Source organism: Rhea americana, unplaced genomic scaffold (genome assembly GCF_003343005.1).
Source record: "Rhea americana isolate MKP2758 unplaced genomic scaffold, rheAme1 scaffold_130, whole genome shotgun sequence".
NCBI classification, from domain to species: domain Eukaryota; kingdom Metazoa; phylum Chordata; class Aves; order Rheiformes; family Rheidae; genus Rhea; species Rhea americana.
The window spans coordinates 299326-323358 of record NW_028185373.1 but is presented as its reverse complement, the minus strand read 5'-3'; the positions used below and the strand labels follow the sequence as shown (position 1 = coordinate 323358).

At 43.4% G+C, this 24033-nt stretch overlaps 1 long non-coding RNA gene across 1 annotated transcript; it reads left to right on the top strand.

The window, feature by feature from the left end:
- Nucleotides 1-2157: 2157 nt before the first annotated feature.
- LOC146599871 (uncharacterized) lies at nt 2158-15060 on the top strand. The gene is made up of 2 exons (XR_014894900.1): nt 2158-2731; nt 14831-15060. It is a non-coding gene; the product is annotated as an uncharacterized LOC146599871 (long non-coding RNA).
- The last annotated feature ends 8973 nt before the right edge of the window (nt 15061-24033 follow it).

Below are 24033 nucleotides of genomic sequence, written 5' to 3'. Positions count from 1 at the left end.
GACAAAGAGGCATTTTCATTCTTTCCCATCAAGGAACAAGTGATTAGGGGRAGCCACTTCCTCACTCAGCCAACTCATTAGCAATGGGAGAGGCTCCTTAATTCTTGGAGTGAGAGAGACACAAGAAAAGCTGACTGTGCAGTACCCATGAGCCTGATGTCCAGATGCAAGGAAACAGCCTACCAGGGTGGGAAAGGAGGCATGGCCTCTCCCTCTGTCAGGAGGAAGTTGGAGATGTCAGCACTGTGTGGGACAGAGGGACCTTCTTTGGGGTTGAGTTCAAAGTGTGATGGCTTTTGGGACCCATGAAATGCAGACAAAAATTACAAAAATAGGTAAAATAGGAARAAAGAGCTGTAAGAGGTAGGGAAGAAGGAAGAAGATCATCTGAATCTTAAGGAATATTGACATCTCACTTATTTCATAAAGTCTGTTGGGACTAGTTGCAAAATGGGGAGTTTTCTGATCTCTGACGACCCTKCTAAATATTAGGAGTACATTGCCATTGTCCTCATACAGCCTGTAAAGTTTCTGCTCCCAGGAATATGAGATTTTTGGGACTGTGGAAGGTTCAGGTAGGGACAGTCCTTTCATGCTTTTCTGTGGTTTTCTGTTTCATAGCTTGTTCTCTTGATTTATTTACTCCCAGGTTTCCCTTCTTTTCTCCTCCTGTCTCTCTTTTTTTATGCTGTAGTACCAAGCACATTCTCATTTTCCTCTTGGGCTCAGATTCTGCTGTCTCCTCAGAGGTAGAGTCCAGATTTCTACTGGTCATTTTAGCAGAGTATGTCATCTCTGGTCTTGCTGAAACCATCAAGAAATCATTTTGAAATGCCACACAGTTTCATTCAGATGCCATCAAGCCTTACTCTACTGCTACAGCTTTCTTTTCTGTCAAAGTTTTTCCAGCATTCAGACAAGGAACAAAAGTTAGTAATGGTAACATGCAGACTGGTAATAGTAACAATCAGGACCTTGTCTGTTAGATGTAGTCAGGATCCTCACTTTCACCAGAAAGCAGCTCTAGGATCCATCTGATCACACGCAGATACTCACAATGTTCGCATTTATAGCAGGGCTAGTCACCCTGTGTATCCTTCAGAGTCAATAAAGGCAGATAAGCACTTGCAGAGCATGTTTCATTTTATCCTAAATCAATCATCATCTTTAGGCCAGATGAGACACACCCTAAAAACACTTGTTCCTCTCTTGTCTAGGGTGAGCCAGTTAATGCAGTTGTCCATGTTGTACTTAGCTAAAGCTAATAGGATTCATTTCCCCATGTCACTGTCTCAAGTATGAGCCCCAAATGGTCAGCTCCAAGTATCTCTTTGACTACTGATCATAAGGCAGTTCATGCTATGAAGTTAAAAATATTGTCAAGTAAGAAAGGACAACCAGCAGCAAAGCCAGGAGTGCTCAGCCCAAGGGAATAAGGAAAGGATTACTCAGTTGAACTGTGCACCTAAAAGGGATTTGCATTTTGGATCAGTATTTTCACCAGTGCTTATGGATCTCTGCAGCCGCTCTTCCCCTTTCCCTTCCTCTCCAATGAAGGTGTGTATATAAAAGGGCAGAACTAACAAAACGCTGTGAGTATGGTTTAGAAAAAAAAAGACATCAAGCAGACTGTTGACAAGAAGAGAGAGCATTTGCTAGAAAGGTGGAATGGGGCGCACTTATTTCTCCTCATCCAACATCTTCTCCTGGAAGTGCCATCCCTATGAGTTTTGTCAAGGACATTGACTCAGAGGCACAGCAGTCTTTTAAACTTTTCAGTTCTGCCTCATATAGTAGGGTAATTTTATCTTAACATTGGCAGCAATCTACAGAGTTCCCTATGGAATATCTTGAAGCTACACAAACACAAATCCTAGAGAAACAATATTTAGTTTTCGAAGACAATTGAAATATTTTTAAGACCAACCACTGTTTTGGCCCAAAGTACGCACTTTCTGCATGGCAATCTCCAATTTGTACCAGATGCAAAGGCAAAGATATTTACTACACATACCCCAAACTGCACAAATTCCTTTGTGTTCACTTAACCTCAACTTCCATTCCACATAACTTACTTCACCTCAACTATGTTTCTTGGAATAACATTGAATTTTGGTCAGTTCATTATTGGCTTTGTTTGTCTTTGGTGCACTGTGCATTACAGTGTTGGCTTGAAACATGAAATACTGCAGAGAAGGAATCCAATATGGTAATGCAATTATTTGCCTACTATTGCAGGAATAGTTTCCATAATGGCCCCCTATTTTTCACACTCTCCTAACTTTCCAAAACATTCACCTTTGGAGATGGAGTTTTCCGTGCTTGGTGCTTGCCTGGAGGTTATTTTGCCTATGTGAGTGGAAGTTTTAGTAAAAGCCTTCTAGTCTCTTTTACGTTATGGGAGAGTGGAAAAAAACCTACATTCTTCCAGCTTGGGAAGAAGAATGTCTAACCACACTTCTAAGAAGGGCAACAGTAAATCTRCTGAGGGCTGAAATTTGACAGGCACAATCAGCTGGAAGCCCAGATGTCCTATGCTRTGGACCCTGCTTTGTGAGCTGATCTCTATGGATCCTGGTATCTGTAGGGGGCTATTTGTGTTCAACAGCCTGCAAAATCAGTGCATAAATGACCCCAGCTGCTAACAACTAACTTCTGTCTCTTCTTTCCCAGTGAGCACAAAATTAGGAGCTATAACAGTTCTGTCCCCAAGAGTCCGGAAATGCTAAAGGTAAGTTTCCAATGAAGTTCGCTCAGTCTTTCAGAATGTGTTTAATAAGTTTGTGGGTAAAGGAGCTGTTCTTCCAGTTAATCAAGGGGATGACAGGTATTAAAAGAACTGGTATCTTTTTTTCTGTCATTTCTTTTTGTTTTCATCCTTAAAACATCTACCTGATGTGTGTGAAGGCCTTGGAGCTGACCTATAATAATTTATGAATTCTACATGAAGTCTAGGAAGTGAGGCAATTATTGTGTGATTACCTGCTTGAATAAGTTGCCTTGGTTTAGTAGCCAACCTGTTAAGAGAAAAAGAAAGGAAGAAAAACAGTAGTTCCAGAAGAGCAAACTCTTAGCTGACAAGTTAGGATTTCTTAACAAATGATGCTGGAGCTACAAGTTGTAAAGAAGCTACTTCTGGGCAATGTACAAGTCAAAAAATGTGGAGATTCATCCACCAGTTACAAACTCTTCCAGTGCTGAAAGGGTAAGTTGCAGTCATAGAGACCTCGCTGACAGACTGTGCTTGGGAAGCTAAAGAGGTTTAGCTTGCTAAGGAACCAGAGGGTTTACAAGTTTTGGGTGAGATAAAGTGGCTGGTTTCTTCATGGTTTTGGGGAGACAGACACAGATGGAGACTGAAGATTTAAAATTATATCTTGTGTTTCTGCTGCTGAGAAGACAGTTTCTGATTGTCTGCACTAATGAACAAGCATAAGTAATTAGTCAAAAACTAGTATCTTCCAGCTGTAGTGGAAAAGTTAAGAAGTTGTAGCTGGGAGAAGCCCCAAATTCCAGCTCTGATAAGGTCAAGGTAGAAGGTTTGACACTAGGGATATGCTCAGTGAGCTCGGAGAAGGGCAGGAATGGAGGTAGTCCTGCAGTCATGAACTCATGTACTTTCAGTAAGGGTAAGAAACTCCAGCAGTAATTCCAGATTAAGAGCTGTGAATGAAATAAACATGTTTCTGGTAACAGACATGCTGCTCTTTATGGTGCCGCAGTGGACACTCCTTTTACCTCCATGTATGATGATCTATAGTACATGGCGTTTCTCACATAAATGGCTACAGCATTTCAGACAGGACCCACTTAGTATCTGTCCTCAACTCTGACCTATTTGCCCTATGCAAACCCTTTTTAGCTCACCCTGCTTGAGTGAGAGGCTGGACTAGATGACCTTCCAAGGTCCCTTTTAACCTGAATTATCCTATGATCTCCTGACCACATTGCACAGCAGACCTACGATCTGTCTGCACCCGTTTTGATTTTGCCATGCAGCTTGGTAAGGAGAGTGATGCTGCCTCATCCATGCRGTACAACAGCCCACTGTGTCATGACCAGTGTCACTGTGGAGGTCAGCAGGACCATGCACTGGCTGGGTTATTTTGTTCTTGCYGTTCAGGACATGGTAAAGTATCTCYCCCATSTTGGACTCATGGGCAGGATGCATATTGCTATATCCTGTCACCAAAATGTGACAATCACAAAAGSCCCTTCTACAGTGGCCTCTCTCACTGCAGGTGGCCCTTGTACACCTAAGTCAGGAGCACCATCTGTGCATGTTGTGCATTCCACTTCTTGGAAGTACTCCGTTTGCCTCCTGTGTTTACTCTCTCAACTGTTGACACAAGATATCAGTCCCCACAAAGTGATAATCTCCACTTTCATCTTTATCAGTGCTGTTTGATCCTCTGCAGCCTCTACTCAGATGACCATGGGAAGTTCAGTCACATCCAGAGTTTCTGCCTGCTCTGCCAAACATACATCCAGGTTCCTGAAGGCTGCCTTGGAGATCACCTGAACACCAATATGGGTAGTGTTGCTGGGACTGCCAGGCCTGCTGGGATCATTGCCATCTATGACAGGGCAACTGTGGCTGCTTTCAGCCTCCATGAGTTAGGCTGTGCTATTCCAGAGAGCTCTCACCCAACTGTGCGGGCGCGCATGAACATCCTGCCCTGGCCCACTACCCCTGCCCGCCTTGGCTCCTCATGTGCAGGCATGGCTCATGGCGCTGCAGGAACAGAGGGAGGCAGGTGGGAGAGCTGTGGCCTTGGCCAGGGCCCAGTGCTCGGCAGCTTCCCCGCCCACATGCCAATTCTCAAGACCTGCCTGCGTGATGCCACCCACATACTTCCTGAGCCTTCATCTTCCCTGCTCCCAGCTCCTCTGGCTTTGGTGCCATGTCTATCTCTGCTTATTTGTCTTCTCCCTGGTCCCTCTCCTAGACGTGAGCTGTGGAGCACCTTCTCACCAGCCTGCCTGGGAGGAGCAGGGGTCCAGCTCGCTCAGAGGTAGGGATGGGGTGCAGCGAGGACACTTTGCCCACAGAGTGAGGTACCAAGGGACAAACGTAAGAGCCCTCCCACAGGTCAACAAGTCCAGAGAAAGGCACATGTTGTAAAAATACTTTCTGGTTGTCAAGTGTAAAGCCTTTTCCTGTGGTCAAGTGCCAGCAAACTGCATTGGCCTCACACAGAGAAGCTTTTGGCAAGAAGTMATTCCTGAAAGCCAGTGCAGATTATACAGTACTCCAGGGACTGTCAGCTCTGTGGAGAGAACAAAACACCAGGAAAAATGTGCAGGCTGGTCAGCCATCTCCCCCTTCACCTCCCCTTAAGCTGGTGACCAGCTCATATCAATGAGAAACTTTAGCTCCAAGTATTTTAATCCAGGCTCTTCTTGCTTGATTCAGGCAGGAGGAAGGTGAAGGGAAGACAGATAGCAGGGGCAGGCTTGCCAGAGAGGTCCCTTGCTCTCTTCCCCTATATGTCCTGCTTAACTGGAAGGGAAGGGGCCAAAGTAATTCTGTTTAAGCACCAGGAAAAAAAAAAGGGAGAGAAAGAAAGAAAGAAAGAAAGAAAGAAAAAGAAAAAGCCCCTCATCGATCACTGGGCTATTTGCAATCGCTGAGCCCACTCATATTCATTGTACCCAGAAGAGATGGGTCACAAAACTGGGTGGAAGGCAGAGAATGTAATCACAAACCACATGCTGGCCTGGCCTTCCTTTTAAAAGAAAATAAAACTCGGGCCTAACAACCATCTGTTGTCTATTCATGGCAGTGAATCAAGGCTAAGGGCTATTTGCCCTTTTCCTTGTGAAATTGTTGGTGATAACAGAGCTTGTAAAAAAAGGTGCACAACGCATCTCTCTCTCTGTACCAATCACTAAATGAAGACCAAGATAAAAACAGAGCAGAAGCCCTGTGGCCTCTAGTCACCCTGCTGGTCCCATTTCAAGGAGCTCCTTGACCCTGATGGTCTGATTGCCTCCAGGTTAAGTGCCAAGCCTTGATATTGAAGACATAGAGTTAAGCCTCTTCCCACTTGAACTGACTGACTTCCTGGAGCTGTAGGCATGGGCCCTCAGGCAACATGCTGATGGACCGAGCTGATCAAAGCCAAAATAGACTGATCTGTGTAGGAAWAAGATGACTCAGAAGAAGTAATCCCACTAGAGCTGGTAGCTGGGGTGTGCTGTTTATCTTCTACCATGAAGGACTTCCATTGTAGCTATTCATCCTGTGGCAGGCATTTTCTATGATATTAGTTATACAGTTCCTTGTGGTCATTGTGCAGGCTCTTTTACTGCACAGGTATTACTTCACCCCAGTACCAGTGAGCAGGGTTCTTCCACATTTCAAACCTTGATGCACATGGATTGTCCACAATGAAGTGGTTGTGCCATTGGTGGTGAACCGTACTGTGCACCCTGTTTATGTAGAATGGGGAGCGTACGATATACCTGATTCAAATGGAGGGTGTTGCTAGGCAGCTGTGAATTTCCTGAATAAGTATTTTCCACTAGGAGGGCACATGCAAGGCAACAAGCCATGACTTGCTATGTGTCTAAGCCAAATGCTAAATGTGTGGCAACAGGAGGAACGAATGTTTGTGCCTGATCCCAGGAACTTGTCCTCCAGCTTTGCACTTGTTCAGCTAGTGCTGCAGGGCTGTCCCCCATGGCTCTCTCTTTGGGCTCCTCCACTTTGTTCYATCAACATCAAATCATGTGGCTCAAAAAGAGATTTCCTGGTTCCCTTCTTTTGCTGCTTAGGTCATATTTTGGGGAGTTGTTCTGAGGAATAGGGGAGTTTACAATACGTAATTCTRGAGTAAAAATGATGCCAGCATCATCAATGAATTACTTGGCGGAAGAGCCCTTGATGCTGAATGAGCTGGTGGAAGTGTTGGTGGCATGAGCTTGGTATGTGGAAGCATGGCAAGCCTTTTGAGTGCATGACAGGCATAGAGCAGGCGGTCTGGCTTTAAGTGCAAAGACCTTGCTGTCAAGATACGATGACCTTAGCCAAAGAGTCACGATTGCTGCCAGGCTTATCATGTAGCAACATGAGGCCATTGTCACATGCATGTGTCTCTTCTCTGAGACTTATGAGTTGTTTTTCAAATCTGCTASATCCTCCTGGTGCATGATGAGTTATTCTTCTCTCATCCAAGGGTTTTCCTTGTCTGAAAGGCTTAAGGCTTTCTCATTGCCTGAAAGGCTGGCTTGAAAGTCAATGGACTGCCTGAAAGGCTACATACTTGAGGCTGAAATATCTTTCCCCATCTCAGGTGGTTGCTCCTGCTCTTGGCCTTGAAGTCCTCCTTTAACTTTTTCACATTTGCCCAGCATGACTCTCCAGACTGCATTCATCCCAGTGGCCAGTCTGTTCAGGGATATCTGCATACCTACAGCTTTTGCAGATCTTCACTGTGAAATCATGGCCCTGCATATATTTCTTCTTCCTACCTTTCCAGCCCCTCTGCCCCATTTAGAGAGGACTATGTGGGCCTCAGAGCTCCTACCCTTGGAAATCAAGTAGTTGGCAAACCTGGCTGCAGAGATGTAGATGAGAGGGCCCTATGTTCTGCTGGCAGTGCCAAACTTTTGAAGAGACATGCTATATTTGAAGGGACAAGGGAGAGGACCAGGTACCATGGCCTGTATCACTGGTGCTTAGAGAATTTGGCCTCAAGACAACTGCAGTGGCAGATGAATATGGCAGAACAGGCACAGAATGGAGGCAAGGTAAGAGTTGACTCACTCAAATCCGTCAACAAGGGAGACTTTATGTTTAAGGGGAGAGAAAATAACAAAACCCCATATTGTCACCTTGACAGTGATGATAAGCTTGAGATTGTGGTCCAGAGGGGTGAGACTAAATAGACAGCAGCCGAATCTGGCTCAGGTTTGCTATTTGCTTGTTGGGTGGTCTTAGCAATCTGCTCACTTTTCCATCTGTGAAATGGGGCTAAGTGGTGCTTACCTTTGTTTTCAGGACCTTTCAGGTCTCAGCATGAAACATATTATGTAAATGGGGAAGGTCTCAGTGTTATTTCTTAGCAATGAACGTGAGACCTTGAATTTTGACCTTTCCGTGCTTTTTTTAACAACTAGCCGTACTTGCCTCACCAGGCCTGAACTAAGTGGATTGGTAGCAATTGAAGGTCAGAATTATTTTCCTGCCAGTTCTAACCATATAACTAGGGGTTACAGCAGTGCTGGAGGGGGGGTATATTTATGGACACACAGATGAATTACCATTTGGAAGCATTTCTGTTGGTATTGTAGAGGGATGGAAGTACAGCTCTGTGGGGACACAGTGTGGTCACTCCTGAAAATGGCACTTGATGTGCAAGAAATGAACCTCCGGCTTTCTCTTTAGCTATATATAGACATAGTAGAAGACCAAAGATGAATTTGCATGTCATAATAGGTGACTAAATAGAAGTGCCAACTTGTAAGATYATCTAGCTGTTGCCTCCTGCCTTTTGGTTGGCCAAATTTTGACACTGAGCAACTTGCAAAGATGAAAAATATTGACACAGTTTTCTGCACTTTGACTCTTGGTAACTCTGCATTTGATCTTCGCCAAATTCAGCAGAGAGGCTAAGTGTATCTCAGCCAGTGTAAATCATACCTCCGTCTGTCTTGCTCCATTTGTAAACAACACCAGCCTAGACTCTTTGTTTGCCTCCACAATAACTGCATATGGGTAGGCATTTCTCTGTGAATTTTAATCTAACTAGGAAAGTTATTTCCATGCAAAATGCCCCCCTCATTACAGTTCAGCATCCCCACTAGGCTGTACAACCTGTGAAGGAGTCTGTCTGAGCCTATACTGCTGTAACTATCCCTGCTACCTAAATTTTAGAGCTAGCTTTCCTCGGAACTTTTCCAACAGTAATTTAGATTACCCTAGATTCAAGTTCTCTCTTCAATAGATAACTCATACATAGATAATATCAAATCTGAAGTGAACAACTGAAAAGCCCTGATCCCATGTTTCCTACAGTTTTCTTCTAGCTGAAGAGATGAGCAGGAGGTACTGTTAACTCAGCTGGGCCAAGCCCAGACTTCTCCTTGTTTGCTGTGGGTGCTACTATCCTAATCTCTAACTTAAAGTCCTTTCTTCCTAAGAAGGAATATGGTTTTGATGTCCATGAGCTATCCTCTGGATTATCCCTTCTCTGAACTTGTTCATATATGCACCCAAGAGATTCCGTTAAACATTTTGCTGCAGCCAGCAGTAGTGGCAAAGGGAAAGTGCTCTGCTGCACCATGTAATGCTCTCCAGAATACAAAAGCAGTATTTTGTTAATACTCTCTCTGTGGACTGGGTCCATAACCATGACAGTTGGCTGAAGAAACAGCAACAAAACAAGGAATGTACTAACTTGTCAAAATCTATGGGTTTTAGGTTCGAGTGAGGTTTTGGCTCACTCATCTCACAACTCCTCAGTTGTGCCCAGGCACCATACATACTGCCCCTGCACTTCCTCCTCCTCCTCCCCACCCACATAACTGAGACTCCATTCCCTTTCCAAGAGGAAGGTGCAATGTCTGAGTTTCTATGAGAAATAGGATTAATRTTTTCTATCCAGTTCTCATTGTGATGCCGTAGAATCTGTGAATTTGGATCCCTGTTTTGCACATGCATTTGAGATTGTTTCCCTGATTAGAATTGAAGATCTCATAAAGTATTTCAGGGACTTTGTTCTGGGATTCTGATTAACCTAGAAAGAGCTCAGATATACAGTGATATGTATCAGAATCAGATTCTACTGTGGAGATGGCTCGTGAGTTCCTCAGCTCCTTCACTTTAATGGAATAGTTGGTTTCAATCAATTATTAATGATGCTTGACACAGCAGTTGATCTCTGATTCCACAAAGCTCAGAACTGTTCAGATGAGCCTTTGGTCCTTACTCTTCTCATTATGTGACTTTCAGGCATCCATGATGTAATATTAATGATGATCAATTAAAAAATACCCCTCACCTAGGAATTAGTAATAGACATTCTTTTTTAAAAGTGCATGGCAACTCTAGGATACTTACAGTTACGTGGACACTCTCAGGCAGACTTTCATCATCCAGGTAGCAAGGATATTATGTGCAAAGTAGGATATCATACAGGAATAAGAATTTTTGATGCATTTTCCATGGAGGACTGGTTATGTTAGTCTATACAGCAAAAGCAGGAGGACTCAGTGGGTTAGTGGAGAGAGCCAGGACTGAGAAGATCTAAGTTCAGCCTTCCATCCCATCACAGAGTCATTCAGTGGCTGGACAAACCACCCACTCAGATCCTCAGAGCTGTTTTGATTCTTAGCTCCCATTGATTTCAATAATATTACACATCTCAATATCCTTGAGGGTCTATGCTTTCAGTTCCTTTCCTGAAATGGAGTTAGCAGTACTACCACAAATGTTTTCATTTGAGGTGCTCAGGTCTGTGGTAGTCCTGCTACCAGAAAAAGGCCCACAAATAATGGGAGCACTGAGTGCAGTCCTGCAAATGTGAAGCCTCCAGGGACCGCATACCTTGAGGCAGCTCGGTCCCCTTAGCCAGGCTCTATCTCTGGGTGGAATGTGCCTGTGTCCTTCAGAAACAATGTTCTTACTCTTCCTCTGACTCTGATACCAGCTGTGAGATGCTGTGGGGGTACGGCTTGCACTGTTCCTGCCTGGTGAGATAAGACTGCTTCAAAGTTCCAATTTGTTAAAGAAAATCACACACCACATGCAATGAGTCTGGAAGCTTCCAGATTGTTTAGAGTCATATGAGCAAAACTGTATCTATATTTTCAGCAAATATCTTCTAAAACATAGAGCTTTAAAATGCATTGAGTTTGTTGAAAGAATGTAGTAGAAAGACCGGCTATTGTGAGAACAAGCTGGTCTAATAGTTAAGGCACCTTTGCGACTTCCAGACAGAAGTGTATCAGTGCAAGGAAAATAAGCAAAATGCCTGTAACCTATTGTCACAGAGCATTACTTCTTCCTGTGTTGACATTTCTTCACTGCCTGCCTCTTTGTTTCATAGTTTTCATCTGTGTACAAAAGAATGGCTTTTTTTATAGGAGGAATCAGTATTGGGTCACCATACGCTACTGACCCTAACTTCTGTTACTGGACTGATGTCCAAAGGGAAAGTTAGACATTTCAGATAGGAAATGGTATTTAGAACAATGATAGCAGGTGGACTTGGTGGGACCTGCATCATCTGTGGTGTTCCGTATGCTGCAAGAAGAAAAATAAGGGACATGCTTTTGTTCTGATTTATGGRAAAATGTCTTCAGATAAGATTAAATCAGGTTTTGCTTCATTGGCAGGCACTCCAAAGACACAGATTTTTTTTTTATATAAAGTCCTTTGTCATTTATCATGATGCTTAACCAGAGTTCCAGGTCAAGTAAACTACTTTGTGATGTGTGCCAAATGCAGACTGATATGGAGCCTTTGAAGCAAAAAAATGTGAGTGATCTTCTCCCCACAGGTTAGGTCCTCCTGATAAGTTGGTACATAGCTGACACACTGTTCACTTCAACCTATTTTTGAGCATGTTGCTGGTGTATTAGCTTTACAGTTCTTCTCAGCAACAAGGGGAATGTTCAGTTATTGAAACTGAAATATGAAGAAAAAAGCAGAAAACCTCAAGTTTTTGCAGATTAATTTTGAGAAAAGTTCTATCTTTCTGAGAGGTTAAAGGCTTCCCTTTAGAGAAGATGAARTTGCTTTTGGTGAACCATAAGCTATGGAATTTATGTTTTTACTTTAGTTATGGATTATAATTCCATGTGTGTATCGTCAAAATTGAACCTCAGAGATAGAAACCCCTCTAATTAAAACTTCTTCAACCAACCCATGTACATTATTGCAGATGGATTTTGAAGGTTTTGACTCCTTCATGATGAGCAGTTTGCTACAAAGAGCTCTTCCATTTCTCACTGCAAGTTAGGATCTGAGGTGAGCTCATGATGCAGCACTGAGATCTCAGTTAAACTTAAATGTATCAGCACTGAGGGATACTGCACAGTTGAAGTTCAGCTCTTTATTCAGATATAAAGATGTATGAACTGTCTGCAGCATTTACTCCAGATATGAATTCATATTTTGAACTCTGCCTGAGTTCAGGGAATTGGGATCAGAAAGGTCAGATCTCATTCTTGTCAAGCAAGGTTCCTGAATTATGTCACTGGAATAAATTTTTAATGATGGAATGTAGAAAACTTACTGAAAATAATGTTTTGTAAGCTTATAAACCACTTCCTGGATGACAAATACATAACACAGTAATTTTGGCTCTTTTTCATATTGTAATACATGCAAAATTTTAATCATTTTAAAACAATTTTTAATCATTTGGTAATTCCATTGAGTGAAATGGAAACCCTTTCCATCCTACATGTTAACACTTTTTTGAGAGCTTGCAGGGTACATTGCTTTTACTCAATGTTTCTGGGTAGAGAGAAATGTTCACTTGTTGAGACCAAGACCTCCGTAGACAAAGAGGAAGCGCACAGGCTTTTAGCCAACTGATAAGAAGTATCTCCTGCTGGCATTAAAGAAACACTTGTGGTGCTCCAGAAGCAGTGAAAGTTCTTGTATTGACTTTAGCGAGTGGAGGGTGAAAGCCTGATCATTTTCTAAATGTGTGAAACCTTTTACTTTCTGTCAAAGCAAGTATCTGCCCATGACACTTCCTAGCTAGGAGCTGGAAGAATGCAGTGCCATGAGGAACCTGATGTGAAAATGGGTAAATATCACATTTAAGGTTTGAATTAAGGTCTCAGAGATGCCTCTTAAGGACCTGTTCGACAGTCTCTGAGGTAGTTGTTAAGCTAGTTTCACTGTAAACTTCCCAAGTGAAGGAACAAAATCTACAGCCACCAGCAGATGGTGTTTCTGCCTGAGAATTGTTTTTCTTTTCATGACCAGTGAAAGATACAGCTTCTCACTTAYTACTCTAAAAGATATTTTACACAGCAAAACATTTTCAATTACGTCATATAAATTCTATATTTGTGATCGGTCCCACATATGCCTTCCTGCCTGCTCTTCCCTTACCTCTAGCGTTATTTTCTTTGAAAGGCCTTTGAGCAAGTGTGTGATTTCCTTTTAAAATTATATGCCACAAAATGTCTTTGTTTAGTAGATGTAACGTTGAGATGCAGAACTTCAGTGGTAAGAAAGGGAGAGATCAGTGACTGGTTTTACTTCGGATTTCTTTCAGGCTTACTTCAGGGGGGACATGTATGATCATAACTAGACAGGCAAACTGTCCCTTACAGTCTGCTAATTCCCAGCCCCCCAGGACAATAAAATGAACTTTGTCAGTTCTGGAAGTGTCTGTAGCAGAAGAGGAGGAGGCAAGCAGACAACTAAACACCCATATGACTACAGACTATTCTCTCTAATGTTTGTGGGCCCCAACTACCAATTTTTAGCTGAAATCGGTTATATGCGTTACCACTAAGTTGCATTAGGAAGCTTATACTGCTTTTTTCTGCTATTACAAAAGCACCAAATATTTTTAATGAAGATCCTGGACCCTACTGAGTTAGACAATGCATAGTCACCTTATACACAAACCTCTCAATATCCTCTCCTCCAAGAGARTCCAGCGTAGGGCTACAAAGATGATCAGAGGGCTGGAGCATCTGCCCTATGAGGAACGGCTGCGAGAGCTGGGCCTCTTCAGCCTGGGGAAGAGAAGACTGAGGGGGGATCTTATCAATGTGTACAAGTACCTGAAGGGAGGGTGTCAAGGGGACGGGGACAAACTTTTTTCAGTTGTCCCGTGTGACAGGACAAGAGGCAATGGGCAGAAATTGAAGCACAGGAAGTTCTGCCTGACCGTGAAGGGGAATTTCTTCCCTGTGAGAGTGACRGAGYACTGGAACAGGTTGCCCAGAGAGGTTGTGGAGTCTCCTTCTGTGGAGATCTTCAAGGCCTGCCTGGATGCAACCCTGCCTAACATGCTCTAGGTGACTCTGCTGAGCAGGGAGGTTGGTCCAGATGATCTCCAGAGGTCCCTTCCAACCTTACTGATTCTATGATATACATACCTTTATGGTTAATATATCTAGTCCCTTAGTTGACACACCACTGTGTATGCACCTGGCCTGTTGTTTCATGTAACAAGGTACAAGTTCAGGGTAAGCTGGGGTATTGCTGCTTTTGAGTTGGAGGGTTGCTTTTAACACTGGGCTTGTAGCTGGCTTTGGTGAGGAGAAGGAGTGATGGTAATGGTACATCTCTGCACTGCAAATGCAGGAGATATGGCCCTCCCTGATGACTATAAAGCAGGAGATGAATGCATGACTTGTGTACTGGCTTGTGTGCAATATTGATTCAATATGTTGAACTGGAATATGGAGTGAGATGGAGAAATGGAGGAATTCCTCCATTCCATATGCAATTCCATATGGAGGAATATARTAGTGAGACCCAAACCTGCTTTTGGCGGCCTGCAAACTGACTGTTGTACTCTGGTGCCTGCCATGGTGCTTCAGGCAGATTCATTACCATCTGGTACATATCAGGATGAGGAACATGGTTATGTTCCTCTAGATGAAACCTCTAAATGCTCTCGGTCAAGGGAAAGATGGGGTGAGGTATCAACATGAGATGAAAATTTTGTGAACATACTCTTACATTAACCATGACAATCATATACTTACACACAAAAGGTATGCACACTCCAATAATACAAGTCTGCTAACATTCTTGGGCATTATGAAAAATATGATTAATTTTAAAATTGACCGAATTTTTCTTAAAATGTTTTTTTTTCTCTCTCTCTTTCTCTTACCTCAGAAATGGCCAACAAAACACAGCAGTGGAAATACTAAACTCAGCCTTCTCAAGGAAGGCACTTTGACAAACTGCATGTTATACAGACCTGGAACTAAAAGAAAGCATTTCCATGACTTTGATGGGGTGAGCGTACATACCATGCCACGATGCTTACATCAATCTTTTCCCGGCTGYCATATTTGCACTATTGTTGAAATTTAATATGAGGCAATAAACCATGGTTCTTTATAGTAGCTTTTACTGTAGTCTTTCACTCAGATACCAGAATACGGTTTCTAGAGTGTTGGATGTTCACAGATCCAGGACGGTAATTAATCAGATAGAATCCAATTAAAAGATTACTTTCCTGTTCTCCAGATAGAGTGCTATATGGATGTAAAAATTATCTGTTGAAATCCCTCAGGCAGCTTACCCAGAATAACCTTCTTTTGGATCCACTCCAGCTCCCAGTGGAGGCTCTGATTCAGGAAATCACCTTTATTTGGAAGAGCTCTTAAGCAATTGCTTAAAGTTAGGCATGTATGTAAGAGCTACTTTGAATAAGGTTGTACCTAATTGTACCCCACATACCTTCCTAAACTGAGATTGTCAATGGAAAGACTCCAGCTGATTTCAGAGAGCTGGGATAAGGCTGTTGCTATTTCTACAGAGAATCACTATATCTCTTAATTATACAGATACTCATAGTGTTATATAATATATGGTGTCTTTAAAAATACACTTGTATATCTTCTTAAAATGTCGTCTTGGGATTGGATTCGGCAAGGTCGCCCATGGGATTGCTCCTGGCAGCATATGGCACAATCAGGAGGAAGTGTTTGTACAACCTGACCTGCGTTCCAGCACACATGTTCATGTGCTAAGTATTGTACCTGACTACTAGCAGGAGTAGCTCTGATCAGAGGAACTGCAGAGCGAATACAGACCGCATTTTCTACTCTAAAGGAGCAGTAAGTAAACTACTGAAGGGTCTACTTTGAAATAAAAGGAGACTTTTGACAATGGCTTCCATGGCAACAAGATCAGCCCCAATACAGTAAGTGCATGTAACTCCCAGTGAAATGCGAAAACTAAATTAAAAACAAATGAGTGGAAGAGGTGACTAAAATAATTGCAACCAATGAAAAAAAGAAGCCAGCTGAAATCACAAGTGAAATAGGCATCTAAATCAAAAAGRTACAGGAGGCTCATTTAGGCACCTTAGTGCTTGTCATGCAAACCTTGGTCCTATGGGCCAACTCTCGCCTCCTTAATGTGGAACAAACTGAGGCACCAAAACTACAAGCTAAACTCTGCTTACCCATACCCACTTTCCAGATGGAGCTCATGCAGAGCCTGGTGTCCTGCAGGAGTGTGTGCTAGCACCACGCCCAGGGATGACTGCCTGGGAAATATCTCTGGTGCTCTRGGGGGCAGCTTGTCCTTCTACAGTGGTCATGCAAGCAGAAATACTTGTTGCCTCCTCAGGTGCATGGCCAGAGAAGCAGAAAGGTAGTTAGTAATCAGGTAGTGTGAGTCTGAATGGTGGAATACATGGGGCAACTGCAGGCTTATCTCTATATGTAAAGCATATGGGACTTCTCAAGGAACAAGAGGATCTTCTGCTTTGATGCACAGGAACTGTCCTGGGGACTCTGGCACTTCCATGTGAAGGCATGTACCTCAGTGGATCAGTGCAAAGAACTCACCTTGACTTACAGTGCCTTTTTGAGAGAGCCTGTGTCCTCAGGGAAGCAGTTTGCYATCCTCATCTGGAATGATAGTTGCCTACAACTCAACTTCAGATGCCTACAAGCTTGTGACTGCTTAGCTTGGTATGGGGAAATCAGCTTGGGGTGGCAGGATTAAAGGTTTGAAGTGCTGTTACGAAGGTTGTTTACTTGGACATGAGTCTTATGCTGTGCCTGGAGTGTCAGGTAACTTTCAGAAACTGGATGCACTGGAGAAGGATACTGCAGTGACAGACAAATGCTCTTATTGTGCCCCTAGAGCAAGCAGTGGCTATTTAACTATGAAGAGGTATCACACCCTTTCCCTGTAGCGGAAGCCCAGCTCCTCCACACCAGTATGAGAAGCACTAGCATGGCAAATCATGCCTGTGGTCCGACAAGATGGAGCAATGACAAACGGGGACTGTATTGCTCTCCAGTAACACTGAGCAGAGAGTTATTCTGGCTGGTAGGCACCCTGGGAAGACAGCCCTGCCCAATGCAGGGCCAACACCGAATTGAGAGCACGCTGGCGCAAGAGGTGCTGAACCCACGCTGTATGTCGCCTCCTATTGTGTTTCATGGAGCCCTACCTCACACGAGGAGCTAGCTCAGGAAATCCCAGTGCTCTTCTAGAGCTGCAGCATTGAGACCAAATATTAAGAAAGGTGCAGGCAAAACAATGCTGCCTCTGGAAGTGCTTGGATGCCGATGCACCCAAGGGCATGCACACGTGGGTGGCTTTCGTTTGCCACTCTGGAGGTGAGTTTTGCATGAAGTGGGAGCTGAATGCTGACAGGTTTAAAGCCAGTTTCCACAAYTGGTTTGCAGCCACATAAGCAAATGGGCCCAGTGTTAAGGAAAGCTGAGGAAACAAAATATGTGCCTATGTTCATGCAACATGTATCAGGTTAAATGAGCAATTTAAATGAGTAAATGAGCTGACTCATTTGTTTTCCTGCCTTATTAGTGGACTTGAAATGAACTGTTGTCATTCCTTTTTAGAGCTCTTGCATGATGCAGGGGTTCAGGATGTATTTTGGTCTCAGTGACCCCTTTGAGTTGTTACGTGTAAAACACAGATTTTTCTACCAAATTAAATTTCAGTTTAATGTAACTTTCGCTGACAGTGGTGTCAGACTAATGGGATACCATTGTATGGGATTGCGTAGGGTGCTCATTCTGTTGACCTGGTCTTTTCTTGTTTTTTCAATAGCACTTTGTGAGCAGTGTCAACTGGTTCTACAATCACAGAACTTTATTAAACTTCTGAGTATGAGCAGTGAGCAAGTTTGCTAGGCTATATCCAGGTCAACAGATTGGGAAATAAACATTTTTTTTTTAAAAAAAAGGCAATCATGAAGTGCAAATAAATCCCAAATATACTATAGCTCTAGAACTAATTTGCCATTTACATGAAAAACTCATCAGCAGAATGCACCCTGCTGTAATAATCATATTACCTAATGTTGGCATGGCCTGCACGCTCTCCTCCTTTTCCTGCATGTGTGCATAACTTGGTGGTGGCACTTGGTGCTGATTGTTTGGATCCCTCTGGTAACAAAGCTGCTTGAGTGCCACAAGTTAAGATACAGAGCTCTCCAATCTTTTCTTTCCCAACATGGGAGGCAGAACCACATTGGGTTGAATGGCTGAGAGGTGGCTGCTATGCTCAGCTGTGGCAGGGAGACATGCTTGCTTGCTAGCACAGCAGTTCTGAGCACAGAGGGAGGGAGACAGGCAGGCTCTTTGACAAGCGCTTTAATTCCCAGCTCTGCCAGTCCACAGCTCCAGAGGGTACCCYATGGGAAAGTATGCTGTTTTGAAAGCGCTTTACATTCATTGCCTCTGAGAAATGGGGCAGTAGTACCTAGCTACCTGACTGGCCTTCARAGGGAGTCAGTTAAGAGCAGAAGCATTTAACATCTACATATGAGGCAGGTCTTGATCATTGGCTAAATGTGTCTGGTAAGCTATGCAAGATGGAGTTTTCTATACATGGCTGCAAGCTGTTTTAAGGCACTGCTTATTGTTCTATAGCAAGTGAAATTGTCTGTGTACATATACCCACTGGATGTGTAACAGATCATCTGTCAKCACCCCTGGCTCTTAGTAATGCAGGGAAGCAACTCCAGCAGGATTTGAAAGGCCCCTAAGTGTCTTGTAATTTTTCAGGGTCCAGGGGGGGCCTAAATTTAATCCTAGACTTTAGTCCTCTCTCTTCTGAACAGTTTCTTCAAGAATGACTTCAAAAGTTGTCTTGAAATATGTTCTTGCTAAGGAGTCACAGTGACCCTAAAGGAGAAATGGTTGAACTTTCCTGCTTATGTGAATCAGAYTGTTTATTTTGCTGAGGAATTGTGAAAGCAGATGATTCACTTGTATGTGCCAATTTTCAACAACAAGGCCACAGCTCTATAGACATATGAGTTATCGACATTAAGCCCTGCAAAAGTGGCTATTGGCCGTAACTATTTTTCCAGTTCAGACCCTCCTTTCTCTGTCATGTCCAAATTCCTCCCAGACTTCTGTGGATTTGACTTGAGTCGGGAGTGCAGAACCAGTTCAGTTACAATCTGGATTGTGCCAGAGTGACAGTCTGTGGGACAGCTAGTATCAGGCCTGGGTACTTGTGCACATCTGTCCTGACCCACTTTCAGCTGACTCTTACATTTGTACTGTTAAACTTGGGGCTGAAGCCTGCTTTGGTGATTGGTAGGCTATAACAACGTAAGGATGGCTATCCTGTGCCAGATCACAAATCAACCTAGCCTTCTGTGGCAAAAGGAAATCCCTGGAGCACATRTACACTGAAGGTGCCAGGTTGTGATCCCTCGTATGCCTCTCCAGGGCTTCTTACTGAGACTCTGGCTGCTCCGCTGCCCTCTGCTTATTTACGCTATCTGMGGCTCTGTCACATCATTGCACATTATTGCCCAGAGCAGGAGATATTTGATGGGAGTATCCTGGTGACCTTTACAGCCTTTGTTGTATGTATTGTCCTCTAAAATCAGCTTGCTTTCTATGTGCTTTTATCCTTTTCCCACTGTCCTCATTTCTGCCTTTCCCCCTACTTACGAAGCAGGGCTCGGAGGTTTTGTTAAATGGAGAAATCAGTCACTGGAGTGGAAGAACCTAGAAGCCTAAGAAAGAACGTAAAACTGAGGCAAGCAGATAATGATGCTTCCCCAGAATAATCCCCGAACCCTCAGCACTCTACTGAGACAGAGAGTGATGCCATTTTACTCAAAAACTCTCAATACATTTTTCTTCTCTGAATCAATCTAATCACTTTTGAATGTTTGCCAGCTATTAGCATCTACAGTGTCCCATGACAAGGAGCTCCACAGTTTAGCAGTGCATTGTGTGAAGAAAGGAGAGGACATGGTCCTTTCATAAAGACTCAGAGAGTTAGGATTTAGGTCCACTTTATAGGCTACCCTCTGCATTTGGGTTATGAAAGGTAGCAGCAACAAGACTTGAAGCCAGGCAGCGTTACTGTGGGCATTTGGCCCCAATAAAAGTTGCAAGCTGCTTCAGCCCAGATGAGCTGCAAGCAATCTGTGACTTCTGTCAGCAAGATATTCTCCCGCCAAACTCCAATTCTATAGCTGTGACCGCTACTGTGCATATAAGGAGCTATCTTGTTTCCCCAGCCCAGGCACCAAAAGGGCCAGTCGCTGCAGAAGGAAGAAATRTTCATGTATCATCATGCAGAGCTGTGGACTTAACAACTGAGGTGCAGGTACAGATGATAGTTGGGTCCTACATTGGACTGGCTCTCTGCACAGGATATTTCTATCTGAGAATAGCAATTACTACCCTTAATGTTCAGCAGGTCTTATTTTGTTCTTTAATTTAAAGTATTCATTTCTTTAGTCAGTCTTTAGCTACAAAGTCAGTGTTTATAAGAGCAAATGTCAGGACATAAAGAGCATTTGAGGCTTATGGATCATGATGCAACTTTATTTTTAGGATGAAGAGTGCAGCTGTCAAGTGTGCAACTGCTACAGACATACAGGGGTGCCCAGAGCAAAGGGCACAGATCCTAGGCCGAGACAGGGCATGAGACTGGCTAGACCGTGGTACCTCCATGCTGTTACTGGTGCTAATTGAATCTACTGAAGGCAAAGGGCTAGTGGTTTTCAGGAATAATCCATGGAAGCACTGGGCAGGCAAGCCCAGCCAGTACCTCACTGTACTAACCTAGGTGACATTTACACTCCTCATCCAACTCTTTATTACCAGCTCCAACTCTTGGATTGTACAGGCTGGACTAATGCCCATATTTCTCCATAAAGGCCTGGGAAGTGTGGGTGAGAAGCAGAGGGCAGGTTCATTGGGTGGCATCATGTGTGCTTGTGCACTCAGGAGRTGTGTGTGTTTGCAGAACTTCCTGGCTCCTAGCTATAGCCCAGCAAAAAACAGACCTGCAGTTTCTCGCCTGAAGAGCAGATTCCACTATACCTGTCAGGATTAAATACATCTCCTGACAGYGGTTATCATCACCTTTGATTCCATAACATTGGCCCTGAGTGAGATCTTGCCTTCAGATAACTGCAGACAGCAGTATTTTAATAACAGCTAAAGCATGGTAAAAATTGATCTGGTATTTAGGAGGGAATACATGTAGGTACTCCAGGTTTCTTTTCTTCTCTGAGGTATATATATATTTGTATATATATGTATATATACACACACATATACATACATACATACATACACACACACACACACACACACACACACACACACGTATTTGAGTTGCCATGTCTCTTCCCTCCTTCCAGAAGTACGTTCTCAGGTGGTGGTGGTGCGAACAGGCTAGGCCTGGAGCTTGCAGCCAGACCTACATTTCAGGCCCCCTTTGGCTCAAGGGCCACAGGAAAGATGGGGTTTCCTCATGAGAGAGATGAAATGCTGAGGGGCCTACTGTTGAGCCTCAGACTGTGCTTCAGGAGGTCTAATGTCCTAGGAAGATATGAGTTGCTGAGTCCCTTACATCCAGTCTCTCGCCATGTTGCACAGTTCAGCCAGACAACTTACACGTGTTGGTCAGGAATTAGTAGTGAGTTGATGAGGAATAGCGAGAAGCACGATCAATTTAGTGTCTGCTCTGCATTGTGTTGGACAATGCTTCCCTCAGAACTATCTTCCTATATCATATGGAGGCAAAAGCTGTTCTGGTGGTCATTGTTTGGAAAGGTGTTTATTTTCCTTCTTGCTTTCAGAAGTCTGAGCTCAAAGAGACTGAGGAGTGAATCTTCTGAAGTTACTCCCAAAGTTAAGCGTTGGCCATGGTAAAATGTTAGTGTTTGCTTTTTTTGTTTGAACACTGTATGCAGACAACACCCTTATTTATTCTCTAAAGCTTTTGCAGCAGCAACACAAAACCATAGCAACAAAGTTGAATGATTGCAGTCTCCTCCTAGCCAGGATTTCTCYATCCGTGTAGCTTGGGCTAAAGGGAGCAATGCATAACAAGCTTGTGTCTCACTTGCTTTGCCATCCTGATCCCAGGCACAGACAGCATTTGGGACCTGACTTGTTCTGCCATGCTGCTTTTTTCAAGTTTTCAGTGTCGGAGAAACTGCTTAGATTTGAATCCCTTAATGTCAAATGCATTCTTATGCACACTCTTCTCTCACAAAGACAAAGGTTTTTCTCACAACCTTGCTTACGTTTATGCTGCCTAACAAAGTATGTTTAAAATTCACTTTCCATTTGAATCCTTTTCCTATCTCTTCAGTGATGACTGAGTAATTYTGCTTTGTCAATCATATTTTTCTTTAGTCACTAAGGATCATTCCAGGTGGCCTTCTCCATTGTCCATACTATTTTTATTGTTTCTATAAAAGATATTAAAGATTGTGCATCTTGTTGTGARTCTCTGATGTAGAGAGGAAGACCTGGAGTTACTCTAATAATTAAAGAGCCTAAGCATTTATCATTTGTGGGACCAACATTCCTCTCTCAGTAGTGAACTCTGAGAGTAATAGGGCTCCAAAATATATGGGTCAAGTTCAGTTCTGTTATTACTCTGTGCCTCTCTGCATGTGTGCAAACAGATTGTCCAGAATTTGGTTCACAGAATCACAGAATAGTTGTGAATGGAAGGGACCTCTGGAGGTCACTTAGTCCAACTCCCTTGCTCAAAGCAGGCTCAACTAGGGCAGGTTGGACCATGTCCAGATRGCTTTTGAGTATCTCCAAGGATGGAGATTCCACAACCTCTCTGGGTAACTTATTCAAATGTTCAACCATCCTCACAGCAGTTTTCTTATGCTCAGATGGAACTTCCTGTGTTTCAGCTTGTGCCTGTTGCCTCTYGCACTGTCACTGGGCACTGCTGAGAAGAGTCTGTCCCCATTTTCTTTTCATCTTCCCTTCTGATATCTATACACATTGATCAGATCCCCCTTCAGTTTTCTCTTCTCCAGGCTGAACAGTCCCAGGTTTCTCAGCCTCTACTCACATGAGCGATGCTCCAAGCTTTTAATCATCTTCGTAGCCCTTTGCTGCACTTGTTTCAGTATGTCTGCAYCTCTCTTGTACTGGAGAGCYCAGCACTGGAGACAGTATTYCAGGTGTGGCCTCCCCAGTGCTGAGAAGAGGGGAAGGATCCCTTCCCTCAGCCTGCTGGCAATGCTGTCTCTAATGAAGCCCAAGATGCTATTTGTCTTCTTTTCTATGAGGGCACATTGCTGGCTCATGGTCAACTTGTTGTCCACAAGGACYCCYATGTCCTTCTCCGCAAAGCTGCTCTCCAGCCAGTCAGCCCTCAGCACATACTGGTTATTCCTCCACGGGTATAGGACTTTGCATTTCCCTTTGCTGAACTTCATGTTCCTGTTTGCACATTTCTCTAGTATTTTGAGGTTCCTCTGAACGGCAGTAGAACTATCTYGCATATCCACCACTCTTCCTGTATCCTTGTACCTTCTGCAGACTTGCTGAAGGTGAACTCTGTTCCACCATCCAGGTCATTAATGAAGGTGTTAAATAGTATTGATTCCAGTACGGACCCTGGGGTACATTACTAGTGACTTGCTTCCAGCTGGATTTCATGCTGCTGATCACAACCCTCTGAGCCCAGCAGTTCRTCTAATTTTCAYTCCACCTCACTGTTTATCTAGTCCATATTTCATCAGTTAGTCTTTGAGGMTGTTATGTGAGACAGTGTTGAAAGCCTTACTAAACTTCCTTTTTATGGACACAYGTTCCTGAACAACAAGTTGTTGGGGTGTGTACAGACTCAAAACCAGACTGATGTACAGATATTGCAGCTCCTTGGTTAGACTCTCCATTATTTGACTGTTATCTCCCTTCTATCATTTTTTCCTAGTATAAGTTTCTAGCCTTCACACTTATGAAGTTTTTAAAAAATGACTTAAATATATCCAATACAGTGATGTCTGCCATAATGTGTACACAGCCTGACAAACATTAGTAATAACTCTGAGTGGAATGACATCATTGCCCAAGCATCTCATG